We start from the raw sequence: 21,868 nt of genomic DNA, 5'->3' as shown, positions 1-21,868 counted from the left end.
TAGCGAGTCACTGTAGCATCGACTCTGTCCAACATGAGAGGACCAAGAACTGTCCTGTGGCTTGTTAATCACATCGAAGGTACAAGGTCAGTGTTTGTTTATTGGATTAAATCCAATTAGGCAGAAATGAGAAAAGGACTCGTGTTTTTCTTTCATCTTTTGCTGCCACCAGGAGACTACTTCACTCCGAGAGACGGGCCTTCTGCGGTTAGCTTTAGCAATTAGCATTCTGCCAGCAACGGTTTGCTGATCCGGCCCTGGAATCAGACCCCGGCACAGGAGTTTATTAGAACACTGCCTCCCTCTCTGAAGTCTCCTGGCTGTGGGGTGGATGGGTCCTTTCTACCACTTTGGATTTCATAAACTAACTCTGCCTCTGCAGGTTCAATTTGGACAATGAAAAACAATGTTCTCTTGTGACTCCCCTTACTTTGTGGAAGTGCAATACAAAATCACTTGAATGCCCTTTTCACGAAGCAGGTGAAAAGGGCATTCCTTTGCCAACACCAGGGTCAGGACCTCGCATAGTGTTGCCTGATATGCAAATAGTGGTTGCAAAAAATAATAATTTTTGAGAAGTTAACATTACATTTTTAGGATTCTAGTTTATAATGCAGACATGTATAAGAGTAATCTGCTTAATTCATGTTTTATGACAGTTGAACTTCGCAAGACTGCATGTTGTTAGAATCAGGAAAGATGTGTGTATGAGGGAAGGGTGCCTTTATGCTATCAGGTTGGAAAGCGTTTGACTCTGGGATTGACCCATTCGACTGTGATACGATCTCTTTGGGTCTGCCAGCCATTGCCACCGAACAGCTGGTTGAGGTGCCATGAGATCAAATGCTGCACGGACTGCATTCACAGGCTTTGTTGGAGGAGTTTCCATTCACAGTGTGAAGCTGGGTTCAGTGCTCTCCTTCGTATTGAATGAAAGCACTGGCCCAGGCTAGATGGGATAGATGAGATGCATGCAGCGGGACGTTTTGCCAACATCATCAAACATGTCTATCAGACCTGTGAGTACAAATGAACATCACTGTCAACATGTTATGCTTTAGGCCTGTAAGTAGCATGTAGCTGATGTCCTTTCATATCTCTATTTAAATCCTTTATCCAACAGCAAAATCACCTCCTTTTAGATAGCTTGGCTTGTGGAAACTTTCTGTATCTAATAAGTATGATAAATACAAAATACCAGCGGGGGGGCCGTTAGGGCCAGCAAAGCCTTCTCTGCTGGCCTGAACACAATCACAAAGAAATAGCCATCATTTTCCCATTATCTTCTTCTCTCATTGCACAGCTCCTGTCTTCCTCAGTTGCTCTGCTTCCAGTGCAGCTTGTTTTAAGTTTATCCAATCAGACTTCACCTCTGTGTCTCTAGGTGAGAACAGAGGCCAGAGGGCCGCTGAATCCATGTGCACTTTAAGTGAATGGGGACGATGTTGTTTATTGTCAGTGTTCAATCAATCAGATCTTTAGTTTGACATGTTTGGCGTATTCTTTGACGTGTCAGAGCTGCTAGGTGGCCTAGACGAGTACGTCAGCATTAACGTGCAGCTCAGCATTAACGTGCTCTGTGATTGATCAGTGGGCTAGCGTCACAGTTGTGAAGCTGAAGCAGCTAGTATAACTTAGTAGCAGTAGTCAGAGTTCAAGTTGGAAGATATGTAAGAAGTTATGGTCTTGACATGACATTGTTATGGCTGAAGGAGGATAAACGGATATGGGAGTTACTGGCAACGCTTTTCTGAAGGACATTTCCAGAAAGTAAGAAAGGGTCGGCCAACCCCACAGCTAGCAGCCCTGACCCAGCCAGGAAAAGGATTCGTATGAACGGTATTCCTGCTGACAGCATTTGAGAAGCATTACACATTTTATGGCTAAGAATGTGTTTTATTTGAGACTGAGCGTCTTGGTGTTTGGAGCTACGCTACGCTAACCTGAGGTGGCTAACCAAGGCAGCAACACGACGGGACACTCACAAGCTACGGTGCGGTAGAGAACCTTTGGAGAGACTCGAGTGGAACTACAACTCAACCAACACGTTCACAGGAGAACTCTGGCTGGAACTGAACCGCACCGATGTTCTGTACAACCGCGTCATTAAACTCTTTGCTAACACAGAAAGGAGGATGGACTTTGTCTTTAAGTTATAAAAGAGTTCAAATTCATCACATGTGGATAAGTGGTTGAAATACTAAGATGGTGTTTTTCTTACATTGTGTACTTTTCCTCAATTGCAGTAAAGTTCTTGCTGAGGAAAAAGCATCACATCACTCTCGTGATTATTTTTCCCCATTTTTCATAAAGCATTCAAACTCTTAATAAACACACGTGTGTAGTGGGATGCACTTAAAATCTAGTAAGTCTTTGAAAAAGCAAACATGGCCTGAAACACTCATTTCTGGTCCTTTTAAATGTCATATGAAAGTACAATATGCAGGTGATATAATATGTTATCATCAAGAACACTGGTCATTTCATTGATTTACTGTTTTCCCCCTCATTTTAATGAACAAAATTAAACCTTGATCCTGGACGTATTTTCCTCTTATTCCGACTAACACACACACACACAGACACACACTCTCTCTCTTCATAACTACCACTATGCATTGGCGTCCAACCAATTTGCCATTGACATCATAACATCCATATGAACAGCAATGAAACATATGATCTACAATTCTGCTGTCAGCTCAGCACCTTTTAACAACACTGACAACCTCAGCAACTGTGTCGCTTTGGTTTTCATCGAATTACAGAAACTCCACCGGTTAGCAGCGGATGCCTCATGGCCTGTGGCTGTATTGGTCTGTGTTGATGTTGATTTTAATTCTGTATACAAGCACTCAACATACACCGTTGAACTGAAACTCCCTCAATTAAATACACAGGTACAGATCCAGACACATGCAATCCATTTCTCTCTCACACACACACACACACACACACACACACAGGGACCACACACGACGCTTGCTGGTGTTAAAGCTGTTAGGCACGGTCTGTTCTGAGCTCCATTCCCAAAATGCTTCAGTTGTAACTTGAACTCTTTGAGGAGCACATGAGATGAGCACAGCCACTCCTGCTCTCCATGTCTCTGTCTGACTCTGTTTCTCTGCACTACACATACAATCATACTCATTTCAAACATCAACACCTTACCAGAAATCTTACCTAATCTATTGATTATTACTCATGCTCCACGCAGAGTTGTGAACATAACCCTGAAACATGGATGCACTGGTGCTCATTGGGTGGTGGGGCCAATAGAGACCGCAGCCTCCTCAACGTGTTGACAGATGATCAGAATTCACATTGGGTCAATATTGCTTTTCTTTACTGAAGCCATTGGGGATAACTGCACCCTAAAAAAGCCAAACCCATCTCTGTCAGCGATTTTATTTTATTTTATTTGCAAAATAGTCAGTATCGATTACAATGTGCTAATTCAACATAAACCATAACAACTGTAAATAAACTATTCAAAAATATTCAATTGTATTTTTTGCTATGGATATGAAATGATGACTGCTGGTCTTGAACCATGTGGAGTACATGCATTGAAAGGTAACGCTCTGAAGTTGTTTCCCAACAGTCAGCATCACTGTAAGTGTTGCTGGTATTGAGTAATAGAAGTTTCAACACACTGAAGTAGAAGGTTTTTATTTCAACCTGAATATTTGTTTGCAAACAGATGCCTGCAGATGACTACAGCTGGAAAACACAATGGGACCACAGCATGAAGGTCCAAGTTCAAATTTGATAACAACACCACAGAAAATGAATATTCTACTCATGTTTTTCTAAGAGTATGTCGAGGCGCATTCCAAAAAAGGTCATTTGGAGACCCATGGTCACCATGGTCACATACCTAGGCTGTGTAGAAATGTGTGATGGTTTTGGGGCTGCAAACTCACCATTGATAAACATGTATTGTCACCTTTTAAAGTTGGAGTATCATTTGGAGTAGTGTCCTTGTCCACCTGATGAATCGTACTCGCTCTCCTTTTAGTTCTGTTGGTTTTATATCTGTCTCTAAATGATCGACGATGTTCACCAGCTGGTCTCTAACTGTGTTTGTCTGCAGTTTGGTGCAGTACTGTACTACAGTAGTACAGTACAGTACTGTACTACTGTGGCCTGTGAACGCTGAAAACAGCTGCCTGCTGCTGCTGGAAACCAGGCTGATGACTGCACCAAGTAAACACCAAACCTGTGAGCAGCAGGAAGCTAAAAAGCTCCATCGAACTGAAACTGATAATTCATGATAATTCAACCCATTTTACCTATTTTAAACATAAACATTTTTTTTTAATTTTCTACAGATAACATGATAATATTGCCATTGTGAATCATTTTAGTGACGCTACCATGTATTAAAAAACTGATATAGTAACAGCCCTAACTCAGATGTGCGCTTATAATCCAATGTAAGCGCCGGATATTAAATATCATGTGTGTGTTGAGGTAAACAAAGCACTGAGATTCAAATGTGGGTTTTATTTTCCAGTAGTGATTTGAGAGTAGTGACACATTTTATTCAGGTCTCTCTTATTTTTCATGTGCGTGTGTGTGTGTGTGTGTGTGTGTGTGTGTGTGTGTGTGTGTATACGTGTGTGTGCATGAGTGTGTGTGTGTGTGTGTGTGTGTGTGTGTGTTCAGGATATTCAAAAACTTAAAGAAGAAGAAAACACGTTTGCAGACCTGTAATATGAATTGATTGATGTATTTTGAAATATATATTGTTGTATTGTGATATATATGTTGATGTATTGTGATATATATATTGCTGTATTGTGATATATATATTGCTGTATTGTGATATATATATTGATGTATTGTGATATATATATTGCTGTATTGTGATATATATATTGATGTATTGTGATATATATGTTGATGTATTGTGATATATATATTGCTGTATTGTGATATATATATTGATATTTTGTGATATATATGTTGCTGTATTGTGAAATATATATTGCTGTATTGTGATATATATATTGATGTTTTGTGATATATATATTGATGTATTGTGATATATATATTGCTGTATTGTGATATATATATTGATGTTTTGTGATATATATGTTGCTGTATTGTGAAATATATATTGCTGTATTGTGATATATATATTGCTGTATTGTGATATATATATTGCTGTATTGTGATATATATATTGATGTATTGTGATATATATATTGATGTATTGTGATATATATGTTGATGTATTGTGATATATATATTGATGTTTTGTGATATATATATTGATGTATTGTGATATATATATTGATGTATTGTGATATATATATTGCTGTATTGTGCTATATATATTGCTGTATTGTGCTATATATTGATGTATTGTGATATATATATTGCTGTATTGTGATATATATATTGCTGTATTGTGCTATATATATTGATGTATTGTGATATATATATTGCTGTATTGTGCTATATATATTGATGTATTGTGATATATATATTGATGTATTGTGATATATATATTGCTGTATTGTGATATATGTATTGATGTATTGTGATATATAAAATGATGTATTGTGCTATATATATTGATGTATTGTGATATATATATTGATGTATTGTGATATATATATTGCTGTATTGTGCTATATATATTGATGTATTGTGATATATATATTGATGTATTGTGATATATATATTGATGTATTGTGACATATATATTGCTGTATTGTGCTATATATATTGATGTATTGTGATATATGTATTGATGTATTGTGATATATATATTGCTGTATTGTGCTATATATATTGCTGTATTGTGCTATATATATTGATGTATTGTGATATATATATTGCTGTATTGTGATATATATATTGCTGTATTGTGCTATATATATTGATGTATTGTGATATATGTATTGATGTATTGTGTTATATATATTGCTGTATTGTGTTATATATATTGATGTATTGTGACATATATATTGCTGTATTGTGCTATATATATTGATGTATTGTGATATATGTATTGATGTATTGTGATATATATATTGCTGTATTGTGCTATATATATTGCTGTATTGTGCTATATATTGATGTATTGTGATATATGTATTGATGTATTGTGATATATATATTGCTGTATTGTGCTATATATATTGCTGTATTGTGCTATATATTGATGTATTGTGATATATATATTTCTGTATTGTGATATATATATTGCTGTATTGTGCTATATATATTGATGTATTGTGATATATGTATTGATGTATTTTGATATATATATATTGCTGTATTGTGCTATATATATTGATGTATTGTGATATATATATTGATGTATTGTGACATATATATTGCTGTATTGTGCTATATATATTGATGTATTGTGATATATGTATTGATGTATTGTGATATATATATTGATGTATTGTGATATATATTGCTGTATTGTGATATATATATTGATGTATTGTGATATATATTTTGCTGTATTGTGATATATATAATGATGTATTGTGATATATATATTGCTGTATTGTGATATATATATTGCTGTATTGTGCTATATGTATTGATGTATTGTGATATATAATGATGTATTGTGATATATATATTGCTGTATTGTGATATATATATTGATGTATTGTGTTATATATATTGATGTATTGTGATATATATATTGATGTATTGTGATATATATATTGATGTATTGTGATATATATATTGCTGTATTGTGCTATATATATTGCTGTATTGTGCTATATGTATTGATGTATTGTGATATATATATTGCTGTATTGTGATATATATATTGATGTATTGTGTTATATATATTGATGTATTGTGATATATATATATTGCTGTATTGTGCTATATATATTGCTGTATTGTGCTATATATATTGCTGTATTGTGCTATATATATTGATGTATTGTGATATATATATTGATGTATTGTACTATATATATTGCTGTATTGTGCTATATATATTGCTGTATTGTGCTATATATATTGATGTATTGTGATATATGTATTGATGTATTGTGATATATATATTGCTGTATTGTGATATATATATTGCTGTATTGTGCTATATATATTGCTGTATTGTGATATATATATTGATGTATTGTGCTATATGTATTGATGTATTGTGATATATATATTGCTGTATTGTGCTATATATATTGCTGTATTGTGCTATATATATTGCTGTATTGTGCTATATGTATTGATGTATTGTGATATATAATGATGTATTGTGATATATATATTGCTGTATTGTGATATATATATTGATGTATTGTGATATATATATTGATGTATTGTGATATATATATTGATGTATTGTGATATATATATTGCTGTATTGTGCTATATATATTGCTGTATTGTGCTATATGTATTGATGTATTGTGATATATATATTGCTGTATTGTGCTATATATATTGCTGTATTGTGCTATATGTATTGATGTATTGTGATATATATATTGCTGTATTGTGATATATATATTGATGTATTGTGTTATATATATTGATGTATTGTGCTATATATATTGTTGTATTGTGCTATATATATTGCTGTATTGTGCTATATATATTGATGTATTGTGATATATGTATTGATGTATTGTGATATATATATTGCTGTATTGTGATATATATATTGATGTATTGTGCTATATGTATTGATGTATTGTGATATATATATATTGCTGTATTGTGATATATATATATTGCTGTATTGTGCTATATATATTGCTGTATTGTGATATATATATTGATGTATTGTGCTATATGTATTGATGTATTGTGATATATATATTGTTGTATTGTGATATATATATTGCTGTATTGTGATATATATATTGATGTATTGTGATATATGTATTGATGTATTGTGATATATATATTGCTGTATTGTGCTATATATATTGCTGTATTGTGCTATATATATTGCTGTATTGTGATATATATATTGATGTATTGTGCTATATGTATTGATGTATTGTGATATATATATTGCTGTATTGTGATATATATATTGATGTATTGTGTTATATATATTGATGTATTGTGATATATATATTGATGTATTGTGCTATATGTATTGATGTATTGTGATATATATATTGCTGTATTGTGATATATATATTGCTGTATTGTGCTATATATATTGCTGTATTGTGATATATATATTGATGTATTGTGCTATATGTATTGATGTATTGTGATATATATATTGCTGTATTGTGATATATATATTGCTGTATTGTGATATATATATTGATGTATTTTGATATATGTATTGATGTATTGTGATATATATATTGCTGTATTGTGCTATATATATTGCTGTATTGTGCTATATATATTGCTGTATTGTGATATATATATTGATGTATTGTGCTATATGTATTGATGTATTGTGATATATATATTGCTGTATTGTGATATATATATTGATGTATTGTGTTATATATATTGATGTATTGTGATATATATATTGATGTATTGTGCTATATATATTGCTGTATTGTGCTATATATATTGCTGTATTGTGCTATATATATTGATGTATTGTGATATATATATTGATGTATTGTGCTATATATATTGATGTATTGTGCTATATATATTGCTGTATTGTGCTATATATATTGATGTATTGTGATATATATATTGATGTATTGTGCAATATATATTGCTGTATTGTGCTATATATATTGATGTATTGTGATATATATATTGCTGTATTGTGATATATATATTGCTGTATTGTGCTATATATATTGATGTATTGTGATATATATATTGATGTATTGTGATATATATATTGCTGTATTGTGATATATATATTGCTGTATTGTGCTATATATATTGCTGTATTGTGCTATATATATTGATGTATTGTGATATATATATTGATGTATTGTGCTATATATATTGATGTATTGTGCTATATATATTGATGTATTGTGCTATATATATTGCTGTATTGTGCTATATATATTGATGTATTGTGATATATATATTGATGTATTGTGCTATATATATTGCTGTATTGTGCTATATATATTGATGTATTGTGCTATATATATTGATGTATTGTGATATATATATTGATGTATTGTGCTATATATATTGATGTATTGTGCTATATATATTGCTGTATTGTGCTATATATATATTGATGTATTGTGATATATATATTGATGTATTGTGCTATATATATTGCTGTATTGTGCTATATATATTGATGTATTGTGCTATATATATTGCTGTATTGTGCTATATATATTGATGTATTGTGCTATATATATTGATGTATTGTGCTATATATATTGATGTATTGTGCTATATATATTGATGTATTGTGCTATATATATTGCTGTATTGTGCTATATATATTGATGTATTGTGATATATATATTGATGTATTGTGATATATATATTGATGTATTGTGCTATATATATTGCTGTATTGTGCTATATATATTGATGTATTGTGATATGCTATAGCCCACGCTGTGTAGTATGTCCTCTCCTTGCCTTCAGCACTGTGTTACATGCTGCTGATAGCGATCCTCATCCTGCCTTCTGTTGCTCAGTAATACCTGCAGTGCTACTGTCCATCTCTCCTCCACTGTAAACGCTATGTAACCTTTTATCAGCCAAGAATATGATAAGATTCAATATCACAGCACAGCGTGAGTCTATTATTACCAGAGGAGGTGCACACAGGCTCCTGCAGCGGTGTTTTCATTTCATGCGGAGAAGCCCTCGCCTTGATTATCTGTCTGTGACACCTCTATACATGTCGGCTCTGCTGGGCGATGAGAAACCTCCTCCCAGTCACTCGTACATATTAATGGAGCATTCGATACAGCAAAGCACTTTCACACAAACAAAAAATGATCTGTGAGAATGCAAATCCACCATTAATGCTCATACGAATAATGAGCAAAGCAGAATACATTTTTGAACTCAAAGTGAAGCTTGCTTCTGAACATGCAAATGAATTCCATTTCCTTTATTACTCTAATTACTTGTATTTAGAACTGAATGCACGTCTGCCTTTCCATTGTACAACACAATCAAACTTTTTCCGGCAGAAAAAAATTCGAAATGGAAATATTTTCAAGATCTTATAATCATAAACCATTATGACAATAAGATTGTAGCATGTGTGGCACCAGAGGATGATGATCTGAAAATAACTTTAAAAGGGTCACAGCTCTGTTGTGATTAACTGATTTTTATCACAGTAAATTGTATTTTCCATCTCTTTCATCATATTTAGATATAGTACCGGATGCACAGTGTACTTCTACTGCTGCAAAAAGTGTTTGACTTCATGTGCACACATTAACCCTCCTATGTGCACACATTAACCCTCTTATGTGCACACATTAACCCTCTTATGTGCACACATTAACCCTCTTATGTGCACATAGTTAACCCTCCTATGTGCACATAGTTAACCCTCCTATGTGCACACATTAACGCTCCTATGTGCACACATTAACCCTCCTATGTGCACATAGTTAACCCTCCTATGTGCACACATTAACCCTCCTATGTGCACACATTAACCCTCCTATGTGCACATAGTTAACCCTCCTATGTGCACACATTAACCCTCCTATGTGCACATAGGAGGGTTAATGTGTGCACACAGTTAACCCTCCTATGTGCACACATTAACCCTCCTATGTGCACACATTAACCCTCCTATGTGCACATAGTTAACCCTCCTATGTGCACACATTAACCCTCCTATGTGCACACATTAACCCTCCTATGTGCACACAGTTAACCCTCCTATGTGCACATAGTTAACCCTCCTATGTGCACATAGGAGGGTTAATGTGTGCACACAGTTAACCCTCCTATGTGCACACATTAACCCTCCTATGTGCACACATTAACCCTCCTATGTGCACATAGTTAACCCTCCTATGTGCACATAGTTAACCCTCCTATGTGCACATAGTTAACCCTCCTATGTGCACACATTAACCCTCCTATGTGCACACAGTTAACCCTCCTATGTGCACATAGTTAACCCTCCTATATGCACATAGTTAACCCTCCTATGTGCACACATTAACCCTCCTATGTGCACATAGTTAACCCTCCTATGTGCACACATTAACCCTCCTATGTGCACACAGTTAACCCTCCTATGTGCACATAGTTAACCCTCCTATGTGCACATAGTTAACCCTCCTATGTGCACACATTAACCCTCCTATGTGCACACATTGCAAATGTGCAAATTGATGGAAAGGAAAGGAAAACTGAACTTTGTTGTGACATTGATCCACACTTACGAACGTGCTATATTCAGCTTCAGCACCACCACAGACCCTGAAACAACTCACACGTGCTACTTGATTCCAAAAGTGAATCAGAAACTCGTCAGGCAGACCGAGGGTTTCCATCGACGCTCGCCTACCTGCTGGCTTGAATCAAAATGGCGACGCCTCAGCGGGAGATGCTGCTCAGCCCTTTGACTGCGGCCCGGGTGAGGAGCGGTGGAATCGGACCATGTAACGCGTTCATCTGAGGATGAGCTAATCCGGGTTGCATGGTTCGTCTGGGAGGAGGCGGGACGGGGAGTGTTACGACCCTGAAACACCAGTGTGTCTTTGCATCGAGGTCCTGATGCAGACTGATACAGGGAGTGACATGTGCAGCCTGGAGCAGATTGTATTAGACACGTTATGGTGGATCCTTAACTTCAGCCATGTTTCTGCTATTCTGGGTTTCCTCCCGAGTTAAAGCCTCGGAGGAAGCTTTGACACTATGATGGGGAACTAAACCCTGCTACTAAAACCCAGACTAATTAAAATGACTTCACTGCTTTAAGGCTGACTGACCCACCACTCAGCCGCATGGGAGACTGGGGGAGACCTAACAGCCCTGAGCATTCAAATGAATAAATGCGAATGGATAACATTGGCTTTTTCTTTTATTATCATATCTGAGGTGGACTGGTCAAAACATCTGATATTTAATAGATGAATGCAATCCACCTTAAATGCACACTGTCAAGCAGACAGATGGACATACATATAAAACCATCTCACCATGTATGATTGACACACACACACACACACACACACAGTGTTTAGCAGCAGTGTGGGAGGCCTGTACATCTCAATGACACTTTTGTTACTCACCCGTGATAAAACAATGGCGACTGCTCTGCTGCCCTCACAGCTGTTTGACAGTCTGGTGGGCAGAGAGACACATGTGGAGCTTTCGTCTGTTTCCTCCTGCACCACCCACCCCTGTGTGTGTGTGTGTGTGTGTAGATGTGTGTGTGTGTGTGTGTGTGTGTTCCCTGTGGCCTCGTTGTGTAGTTTGTCTGCAAGTGTGCGACAGCCTGCACTGCTTCTCGTGTAAATGTTCCTCGTCAGTGACGAGGTCTCTCTCTGAGAAGAATAACATCGTGTTGCGAATATTTTCAGTATGAAGTTGTTGAATGTTGGCACAACTTTACTGCAAATCCTAAATGAGTCAAAAGTGAACAGCATGATTCTGTTGTTTGATCTTTATGCAAACATAATGTTATTTTCAGAAACCTGCTGTTCCACATGTCGGGAAAACATGTTTAAAGTCATTATTCGTGATATTTTTTTCAGAGCATCATTTGAATATAAAACTTATATTTTATGACTTGATGAATTTGAGAAAATTACACATTTCTTTAAAAATGGATATCGGAGTAATTTCAATAATGAAAAATAAAGCATGAGATGTTGAGCTGATGTAAGTTATGTGTCTGTGGATTAGAAATCCCTTTTTTAAATTGCTGTTAGAATTATATTTGTGCCACTTCAGATCAAATATTTTGGGTTTGTTTTTCTGTCACCCGGTGAGAAAAAATAAAGAACAGTTTTACTTAATAATTTATTTTTGATAGAACCGGAAAAAGTGATGAATGCAGCAAAAACTCACCGGTCTGGTTGTGATCCTGGCTCAGCCCTCCTGCTCTGTAAGGGTAGAAATCATGGACCCACACGGGCACAGCAAAGAGATATCAGAGCTGTTTGTGCTGTTTTCATACAGCACATCCATATAATTGCTCGTGGACAGCGAAGCAGCAGCAGTGAGTCTGGTTATTACCTCATTTGCATGTAAATGAAAGCTGCTTTGTAGCCGCAGGGCCAGTTGTGTGGCCACGTCTACATGCTGCAGTCCCTCTGCTTCACATGCAAACACAGCCCACCACTACCACACGCACACAGTGGAGGCAAGTGTTCATTTGTCTAATTGTTTCAAAATTGGTATCACACTCTAATGTCACACTCATGTTCACACTTTTATAATGCAGTTATACTGCACATGCATGGAAGGAAAAGGCAGGACTGCAGCAAGTGAATAAATGATATGATCTGTTCCTATTGGATAATGACAGGGGCCATGTGTTCCCAACAGATCTGAGAGCAGCAGAGTGCAGAGAACAGGTAGAGGCAAAGATCCACTCAGCCTGTCACAACATTTACCTTTGAATTTGACAAATTGATCTCCGCTCCTGTGGCCCTCTATTTCCTTCCCTTCTTAAAGAGGGCTGTACTTTCTGTGGCCCGGCTCCACCGTGATGACACAAGAGACAAACTCTTCCTATCAGGGACGTATGAAGCTCTGGATGACAGATGACCTCCAGGCTGGAGGAAATAGCCGGTTTCATCAGGAAGATGCTCACTCGATAAGTCATTTGGTCCAAAATAATTACACGGTGGACGGCAGCAGCAGCAGCAGCACAGCTCTCATCCGAGACACTCATCTGAGACACTCAGCAGCTTCACAAAGTTACACATGTTGTTAAAGGAATATCTATCTACACATGTATAAAGTTTCCTTGGCCAGAAATCTCCTCACAACTTTAGAAAGTCTTCTACGTTTGTTAGTGTGCACTCAACGTGATGATTCAGTTACTTTTCAAAGTAACCATTTATATTCCACATATCTTTCTCTTATTGGCAGTTTAAAATCACATGTGTTCATCTCTCTCTCTTTATCTCTCTCTGTCTCTCTCTCTCTCTCTTTATCTCTCTCTGTCTCTCTCTCTCTCTCTGTCTCGCTCTCTTTATCTCTCTCTCTCTATCTCTTTATCTCTCTCTCTCTCTCTGGCTCTCTCTCTTTATCTCTCTGTCTCTCTCTCTCTCTCTTTATCTCTCTCTCTCTCTTTATCTCTCTCTCTCTCTTTATCTCTCTCTCTCCCTCCCTCTCTCTCTGTCTCTCTCTGGCTCTCTCTCTTTATCTCTCTCTCTCTCTCTCGCTCTCTCTCTCGCTCTCTCTCTCGCTCTCTCTCTCTCTCTGAGTGGAAGGAGGTGTGCGGAGCTGCAGGAGCGGGGTTTTGAGATCGATAATTAACGATTTTTCGACATTTTCCTTCACTGGCTAATGTTGGGTATGATAGTGTAATGTTGGGTATGATAGTGTAGTGTTGGGTATGATGGTGTAGTGTTGGGTATGATAGTGTAATGTTGGGTATGATAGTGTAGTGTTGGGTATGATAGTGTAATGTTGGGTATGATAGTGTAATGTTGGGTATGATAGTGTAATGTTGGGTATGATAGTGTAATGTTGGGTATGATAGTGTAATGTTGGGTATGATAGTGTAATGTTGGGTATGATAGTGTAGTGTTGGGTATGATAGTGTAGTGTTGGGTATGATGGTGTAGTGTTGGGTATGATAGTGTAATGTTGGGTATGATAGTGTAGTGTTGGGTATGATAGTGTAGTGTTGGGTATGATGGTGTAGTGTTGGGTATGATAGTGTAATGTTGGGTATGATAGTGTAATGTTGGGTATGATAGTGTAATGTTGGGTATGATAGTGTAATGTTGGGTATGATGGTGTAGTGTTGGGTATGATAGTGTAATGTTGGGTATGATAGTGTAGTGTTGGGTATGATAGTGTAGTGTTGGGTATGATAGTGTAATGTTGGGTATGATAGTGTAGTGTTGGGTATGATAGTGTAATGTTGGGTATGATAGTGTAATGTTGGGTATGATAGTGTAATGTTGGGTATGATAGTGTAATGTTGGGTATGATAGTGTAATGTTGGGTATGATAGTGTAGTGTTGGGTATGATAGTGTAGTGTTGGGTATGATAGTGTAGTGTTGGGTATGATAGTGTAGTGTTGGGTATGATAGTGTAATGTTGGGTATGATAGTGTAGTGTTGGGTATGATAGTGTAGTGTTGGGTATGATAGTGTAGTGTTGGGTATGATAGTGTAATGTTGGGTATGATAGTGTAGTGTTGGGTATGATAGTGTAATGTTGGGTATGATAGTGTAATGTTGGGTATGATAGTGTAGTGTTGGGTATGATAGTGTAGTGTTGGGTATGATAGTGTAGTGTTGGGTATGATAGTGTAATGTTGGGTATGATAGTGTAGTGTTGGGTATGATAGTGTAGTGTTGGGTATGATAGTGTAATGTTGGGTATGACAGTGTAATGTTGGGTATGATAGTGTAATGTTGGGTATGACAGTGTAATGTTGGGTATGATAGTGTAGTGTTGGGTATGATAGTGTAATGTTGGGTATGATAGTGTAATGTTGGGTATGATAGTGTAATGTTGGGTATGACAGTGTAATGTTGGGTATGATAGTGTAGTGTTGGGTATGATAGTGTAATGTTGGGTATGATAGTGTAATGTTGGGTATGATAGTGTAGTGTTGGGTATGATAGTGTAGTGTTGGGTATGATAGTGTAATGTTGGGTATGATAGTGTAGTGTTGGGTATGATAGTGTAATGTTGGGTATGATAGTGTAATGTTGGGTATGATAGTGTAATGTTGGGTATGATAGTGTAATGTTGGGTATGACAGTGTAATGTTGGGTATGATAGTGTAGTGTTGGGTATGATAGTGTAATGTTGGGTATGATAGTGTAATGTTGGGTATGATAGTGTAATGTTGGGTATGATAGTGTAGTGTTGGGTATGATAGTGTAGTGTTGGGTATGATAGTGTAATGTTGGGTATGACAGTGTAATGTTGGGTATGATAGTGTAGTGTTGGGTATGATAGTGTAGTGTTGGGTATGATAGTGTAATGTTGGGTATGATGGTGTAGTGTTGGGTATGATAGTGTAGTGTTGGGTATGATAGTGTAATGTTGGGTATGATGGTGTAGTGTTGGGTATGATAGTGTAATGTTGGGTATGATAGTGTAATGTTGGGTATGATAGTGTAATGTTGGGTATGATAGTGTAGTGTTGGGTATGATAGTGTAGTGTTGGGTATGATAGTGTAATGTTGGGTATGATAGTGTAGTGTTGGGTATGATAGTGTAGTGTTGGGTATGATAGTGTAATGTTGGGTATGATGGTGTAGTGTTGGGTATGATAGTGTAGTGTTGGGTATGATAGTGTAATGTTGGGTATGATGGTGTAGTGTTGGGTATGATAGTGTAATGTTGGGTATGATAGTGTAATGTTGGGTATGATAGTGTAATGTTGGGTATGATAGTGTAGTGTTGGGTATGATAGTGTAGTGTTGGGTATGATAGTGTAATGTTGGGTATGATAGTGTAATGTTGGGTATGATAGTGTAATGTTGGGTATGATAGTGTAGTGTTGGGTATGATAGTGTAATGTTGGGTATGATAGTGTAATGTTGGGTATGATAGTGTAGTGTTGGGTATGATAGTGTAGTGTTGGGTATGATAGTGTAGTGTTGGGTATGATAGTGTAGTGTTGGGTATGATAGTGTAATGTTGGGTATGATAGTGTAGTGTTGGGTATGATAGTGTAGTGTTGGGTATGATAGTGTAATGTTGGGTATGATAGTGTAGTGTTGGGTATGATAGTGTAATGTTGGGTATGATAGTGTAATGTTGGGTATGATAGTGTAGTGTTGGGTATGATAGTGTAGTGTTGGGTATGATAGTGTAGTGTTGGGTATGATAGTGTAATGTTGGGTATGATAGTGTAGTGTTGGGTATGATAGTGTAATGTTGGGTATGATAGTGTAGTGTTGGGTATGATAGTGTAGTGTTGGGTATGATAGTGTAGTGTTGGGTATGATAGTGTAGTGTTGGGTATGATAGTGTAGTGTTGGGTATGATAGTGTAGTGTTGGGTATGATAGTGTAATGTTGGGTATGACAGTGTAATGTTGGGTATGATAGTGTAGTGTTGGGTATGATAGTGTAATGTTGGGTATGATAGTGTAGTGTTGGGTATGATAGTGTAGTGTTTGGTATGATAGTGTAATGTTGGGTATGATAGTGTAATGTTGGGTATGATAGTGTAGTGTTGGGTATGATAGTGTAATGTTGGGTATGATAGTGTAGTGTTGGGTATGATAGTGTAATGTTGGGTATGATAGTGTAATGTTGGGTATGATAGTGTAATGTTGGGTATGATAGTGTAATGTTGGGTATGATAGTGTAGTGGGGTGTTCAGGGTTCACAGGTTTTTTTGCGTACTTTTATCTGTTTTTTGGGTCTTTTTGAGCGGAGTGCAGCCGGGCAGCAGGTGCTGTCGGCGTGCTAAATGCTAGCATGCGCCTGACGGAGCTAACCAGGGAACACGGCGTGAAGATCCCGCCGCTGTTCGGTGGAGGAGATCAGCCTGGGAGTGGGTGAGCTTGTCGGCCACAGCCACGTGAAGTCCACAGCGTGGATGAACAGCGCTGTGGTCATCTTTCTGGACAGCATAGAAACTGCGGAAGTGGTGTTGATGAACGGGCTCTCCATCGGTGAGCACTTCCTGCCCACGTATGCTCTCGCCTCACCGGAGGTGAAAGTCACTGTGTCCAACGTGCCGCCATTCATAAATAGCGATGCCATCATCAAAGAGCTGTCCAAACATGGGAAGGTGGTGTCTCCGGTTACACTATCATACTGACATTACACTATCATACTGAAGGACAGGTGGAGGCAGGTAGGGAGGTGGCCATGGAAGCAGACGTGGAGCAGCTCAAGGCCCCTCAGCTGAAGAGGAAACAGAGAGGAGACAGAGGAAGCTCACAGGCCAAGAAAGTGGCAACTACAGAAAGTGGAGGAGCAGCCGAGTGTGAGTCCAGGCTGGAAGAGGACCCTGAGTCCGGTTGGGAGGACCCTGAGTCCAGTCAGGAGGAGAACTCTGCTGTAAACAGTGAGCCCTCTACACACGGTGCTGGCAGCTCTCGGGGCTCTGGAGGCTACAGCGTGGAGGAGATCAAGGAGTTTCTGAGGAGGAGTAAGAACGTGAGAAAAGTCAGAGTGGAGGACTACCTCTCGGACAAGGAGCAGCTCTCCAGCTCTGCTAGATCTCACATGAGGAGCAAGGACAGAGGAGGTCTCACGAAGCAGGAAGGATACAGACTAAAGAAGATAGTTCACAAAGTGAACAAAGAACTGGACAAAGAGGGCGCTAAGTGAGAGTCAGATCTCAGCCTACAGACAATTAAAGACACGGTTATGTTTGTTGGACCGTATTTGTTTAAACTGTTTTAAATGATAACGTATCGTGTTGTTCAGAAAAGAATTCGGTTTGTTTTGAGTAACAGTAGAACTCTGTAAATGGAACTTAACACAAACAAATAAATATATATTTAAACCTCTCTATCTCTCGCTCTCTCTCTTTATTGCTCCATCCCTCTCTCTGTCTCTGTCTCTCGCCCTCTCTCTCTCCCTCTCTCTCCCTCTCTCTGTCTCTGTCTCTCTCCCTCTCTCTCTCTCTCTCTCTCTCTCTGTCTCTCTCCCTCTCTCTCTCTCTGTCTCTCTCGCCCTGTCTCTCTGTCTCTCTCTCCCTGTCTCTCTCACTCTCTCTGAGCGGAAGCAGGTGTGCGGAGCTGCGGGAGCGGAGGTTTTGAGAGCGATAGTTAAAGTGTTTTTTCGACAATTTTCTTCGTTGGGTAATGTTGGGTATGATGGTGTAGTGGGGTGTGCAGGGTTCACGGGTTTTGTTTGCGTACTTTTATCGGGTTTTTGGGTCTTTTTTGTGAGCGGAGTGCAGCCGGGCAGCAGGTGCTGTCGGCGTGCTAACCGCTAGCATGCGCCTGACGGAGCTAACCAGAGACCACGGCGTGAAGATACCGCCGCCGCTGTTCGGGTGTTCGTTGGAGGAGATCAGTTTGGCAGTGGGTGAACTTGTCGGCCACAGCCACGTGAAGTCCGCAGCACGGATGAGCAGCGCGGTGGTCATCTTTTTGGACAGTATTGAACTTGCGGATGTGGTGTTGACGCGCGGGATATCCGTGGGTGAGCACTTCCTGCCCACGTATGCTCTCGCAACACCCGAGGTAAAAGTCACTGTGTCCAACGTGCCACCATTCATAACGGGCGCTGCCATCGCCAAAGAGCTGTCCAAGCATGGGAAGTTGGTGTCTCCAGTGATAAGGATGCCCTGTGGATTTCAGTCTCCGCTGTTGCGACACGTGTCGTCTCACAGGAGGCATGCTTTCATGGTCCCCAGCGACAGGAGCAGGCCGGTCAACCTCAGCTTCAAGATCACTGTGGGCGATTTTGACTACGTCATCTTTGCAAAGACGAACGATTTTAAATGTTACAGCTGTGGGAGAGAAGGACATCTGAGCAGAGCTTGTCCTGGGGAACACGGCTCAAACAAGGACCAGAACCAGGGAGGTACTGAGGCCAGAGGGGACAAGCAGGATGGACAAGAGGGAACAGGTGGAGCACGGGAGGTGAGGGTGGGGGAAGCAAGTGGGTCCAAGGAGGTGAGGGTTGAGGAAACGAGTGGGACCAAGGAGGTGAGGGTTGAGGAAACAAGTGGGACCAAGGAGGTGAGGGTTGAGGAAACAAGTGAGACCGAGGAGGTGAGGGTTGAGGAAACAGGTGGGACCAAGGAGGTGAGGGTTGAGGAAACAAGTGAGACCAAGGAGGTGAGGGTTGAGGAAACAGGTGGAGCACAGGCAGTGAGGGAGGAGGGGACAAGTGGGGTACACATGGCGGAAAAGGAGAGGAAAAGTAGGGGACAAGAGGTAATGACGGAGAGGGCAAGTGAGGTCCAGCAGGTGAGGGAGAGTACTGGAGGACAGGTGGAGGCAGGTGGGGAGGTGGCCATGGAAGCAGACGAGGAGCAGCTCAAGGCCCCTCAGCTGAAGAGGAAACAGAGAGGAGACAGAGGAAGCTCACAGGCCAAGAAAGTGGCAACTACAGACAGTGGAGGAGCAGCCGAGTGTGAGTCCAAGCCGGAGGAGGACCCTGAGTCCGGTTGGGAGGACTCTGAGTCCAGTCAGGAGGAGAACTCTGCTGCAAACAGTGAGCCCTCTACACACGGTGCTGGCAGCTCTCGGGGCTCTGGAGGCTACAGCGTGGAGGAGATAAAGGAGTTTCTGAGGAGGAGTAAGAACGTGAGAAAAGTCAGAGTGGAGGACTACCTCTCTGACAAGGAGCAGCTCTCCAGCTCTGCCAGGTCTCACATGAGGAGCAAGGACAGAGGAGGGCTCACGAAGCAGGAAGGATACAGGCTCAAGAAAATAGTTCACAAAGTGAACAGAGAACTGGACAAAAGTGGGCGCTGAGTGAGAGTCAGATCTCAGCCTGCAGACAATTACAGACACGTTCATGTTTGATGGACCTTATTTGTTGAACAGTTTTGACTGATAATGTATCGTGTTCAGGAAAAGGCTGAACTGATTGTAGCAGTTTAGCGATGTTTTGTTTGTTCATATGACTTGAGGAAGGAAAAAAAAAGCAACAAAAAAAAAAAAACGTATAATAAAGGTTTGTTAAAAAATCAAAAATCTCTCTGGCTCTCTCCCTCTCCCTCTCTCCCTCTCTCTCTGTCGCTCTCTCTGTCTCTCTCCCTCTCTCTCTCTCTGTCTCTCTCTCTGTCTCTCTCTCTGTCTCTCTCTCTCTCTTTATCGCTCCCTCCCTCTCTCTGTCTCTGTCTCTCTCCCTCTCTCTCTCTCTCTCTCTCTCTCTCTCTCTCTCTCTCTCTCTCTCTCTCTCTCTCTCTCTCTCTCTCTATCTCTCTCCCTGTCTCTCTCTGTTGCTCTCTCTGTCTCTCTCTCTGTCTCTCTCTCTCTCTTTATCGCTCCCTCCCTCTCTCTGTCTCTGTCTCTCTCCCTCTCTCTCGCTCTCTCTCTCTGTCTCTCTCCCTCTCTCTCTCTCTGTCACTCTCTCTGTCTCTCTCCCTCTCTCTCTCTCTGTCTCTCTCCCTCTCTCTCTCTCTCTCTGTCGCTCTCTCTGTCTCTCTCCCTCTCTCTCTCTCTGTCTCTCTCTCTGTCTCTCTCTCTCTTTTTCGCTCCCTCCCTCTCTCTGTCTCTGTCTCTCTCCCTCTCTCTCTCTCTGTCTCTCTCCCTCTCTCTCCCTCTCTCTCTCTGTCTCTCTCTCTCTCTTTATCGCTCCCTCCCTCTCTCTGTCTCTGTCTCTCTCTCTCCCTCTCTCTCTCTCTCTCTCTGTCTCTCTCCCTCTCTGCAGCAGATGAATGGAAGAGGAGAAGCGGTGATGGAGGCTGTTTTTAAAGAAACATATTTAATATGCCACTGTAAATATCTTTTAGCTTTGTATGTATATGTTGTGGGTACATCTTGGTAAAACATCAGGTCTTGCAAGCACTCGTGAATGAACGAACAAATGGGATTATTACTGTATTATTATTATTATTATTGTATCTGAATCTGTTTTTAAAGGGTTTTGAATTCAAACGAAGTCATTTACTGTTGGACATGAAAACTATATTTGTTCAGGACTGTTAGTAACAATACGTAAAAATAATGATTTCTGGTGAATGATCAAGTGTAATTTAGCATCAGATGATCAAACCCATATGTTGAGTAAGAAATATAAATCTATAACAAAACAGGATCGAGAGATGTTTGTGATAATATTCGTTTGTGGTGTAAACGTTCAAATATAAAAGAGTTTTCAAAATGAAGGCCTACGTTGA

The sequence above is a fragment of the Melanostigma gelatinosum genome, assembly GCF_949748355.1.
Source record: "Melanostigma gelatinosum genome assembly, chromosome: 10".
NCBI lineage: Eukaryota > Metazoa > Chordata > Actinopteri > Perciformes > Zoarcidae > Melanostigma > Melanostigma gelatinosum.
The sequence above is the reverse complement of the archived record's forward strand: the minus strand, read 5'-3'. Positions refer to the sequence as shown.